The sequence below is a fragment of the Parasteatoda tepidariorum genome, chromosome 3 (assembly GCF_043381705.1).
Source record: "Parasteatoda tepidariorum isolate YZ-2023 chromosome 3, CAS_Ptep_4.0, whole genome shotgun sequence".
NCBI classification, from domain to species: domain Eukaryota; kingdom Metazoa; phylum Arthropoda; class Arachnida; order Araneae; family Theridiidae; genus Parasteatoda; species Parasteatoda tepidariorum.
The window spans coordinates 9,215,426-9,217,815 of record NC_092206.1 but is presented as its reverse complement, the minus strand read 5'-3'; positions in this window follow the sequence as shown (position 1 = coordinate 9,217,815).

The window sequence follows — 2,390 nt, the reverse complement described above, 5'->3', positions numbered from 1 at the left end:
ACTCAGTTACCGCTAAAAGCTTGTTAGTACTTAATTATGAGATCTTAACTTACAACATCTTTAATGAATACCCAACAAACTAGGTCTTTCAATATTATAATGATAATTGATAATCAATTTAAATCATGCGAAATTATATGAATATATCTTCGATATATCATAGCAATACTGAACAACGATACATCGTCGCATATCGATATCTGGTGATGTATCATAATTCAGTTACCGCTTAGAGCTAGTCAGTACTCAATTATGAGATCTTAACTTACAACATCCTTAATGAATACCCGACAGTCCAGGTGCTTCAATATTATAATGATAATTGATAATCAATTTAAATCATGCGAAATTAGATCAATATATCTTCGATATATCACCATAGCAATATTGAGCAACGATACATCATCGCATATCGATATCTGGTGATGTATCATAATTCAGTTACCGCTAAAAGCTAGTCAGTACTCAATTATGAGATCTTAACTTACAACATCCTTAATAAATACCCAACAAACCAGGTCTTTATATATTATAATGATAATTAAAGATCAATTTAAATCATGCAGAATTATATCAGTATACTTTCGATACATCACCATAGCAATATTGAACAACGATACATCGTCGCATATCGATATCTGGTGATGTATCATAATTCAGTTACCGCTTAGAGCTAGTAAGTACTCAATTATGAGATTTTAACTTACAACATCCTTAATAAATACCCAACAAACCAGGTCTTTATATATTATAATGATAATTAAAAATCAATTTAAATCATGCAAAATTATATCAGTATACTTTCGATATATCACTATAGCAATATTGAATAACAATACATCGTCGCATATCAACATCTGGTGATGTATCATAATTCAGATACCGCTTAGAGCTAGTCAGTACTCAATTATGAGATCTTAACTTACAACATCCTTCATGAATACCCGACAGTCCAGGTGTTTCAATATTATAATGATAATTGATAATCAATTTAAATCATGCGAAATTAGATCAATATATCTTCGATATATCACCATAGCAATATTGAACAACGATACATCGTCGCATATCGATATCTGGTGATGTATCATAATTCAGTTACCGCTTAGAGCTAGTCCGTACTTAATTATGAGATTTTAACTTACAACATCCTTAATGAATACTCGACAATCCAGGTGTTTCAATATTATATCGATAATTGATAATCGATTTGAATCATATGAAATTATATCAGTGTATTGATTCGAATCAAAAACTTTTTAATAATTGATTATTGCCAACGAAAAGTCCCAGTTCATGTCCCAGAAATACACCTAATTTTGAAAAGAACATTTGGAAAGCGTGTCATGATTCGTATTCAGTTTTATAATATGGGCTGGAAAAAAAAACTTTTTTTGTAAATTCTGCTAAACGCAAAGGGCCTTTAACGCAAGCAGAAGATGTTCAACACAAATTTCAAACAAATAAACTATTGAATGTGCAGTCAGCACATGAGGTGCATATATTCCACGAAAGGAACATTCTGAAATAAATAATAGGATGTTGGGTACACAAAACACGACACTGCATCTCATAGAATATGAGCAGACGATGTAAAGAGAAAAAAATTACTGTTACTTTCACTTCTTGAGCACACTAGTAGAATATACTTTTAGAAGACTGTAGATGGTTCCTGAATAAAAATGACGTGGTGTATCAACATGTAAGTTTAGAATTACAAAAAAACGATGTTTTTTTCCTATTTTTTAGAGGAAAAGTTGCATCTCTTTTTTCTCTGCATTGTTTTCACCAACTGGAAAAAACGAGAGATATTTTAACACCAATTAACCCTTTTCGGTTGTATTAAACTCAGTATTATATATAGAGAGATATAAGCTCAAAATGTAGAGAAAACAAGGGAAAAATTACAGAGCAATGAAAAAAGGGGGGGAAAATAAAAATAAAATAACAAAACCGGAAGAAAAAAAACATTCCGAAAAAAAAATTTAAATTTTTAAAACAATTCGGAAAATAAAAGATATAATCTAATTATTTCATCAGCTTACACGATTATATCCGCAAAAAAGAGTGCTCTCTAATATTGTATCAATTTAGCCTAAGCAAAATACATCAATACAATACTTTTCATGTTTTATTCTCTTTTTTCTTTATATTTTATTTTATGTTTTTACTTGATATTTTTACTAATTGTGTTCTATTTTATTTGTTGTAATTTTTTGTAATTTTTTTGTACAATCTTTTGAGTGCTCCTCACACTATTGCAGTAGATGAAACTTATTATTGCTTTGCTTATTTTCTTTATTAATCTCTCTTTTCTTTCATACTTTTTGTCTTTGCGTTAAATATATATATATATATACACTTATACATAAATCTACTCGCACGAGTAA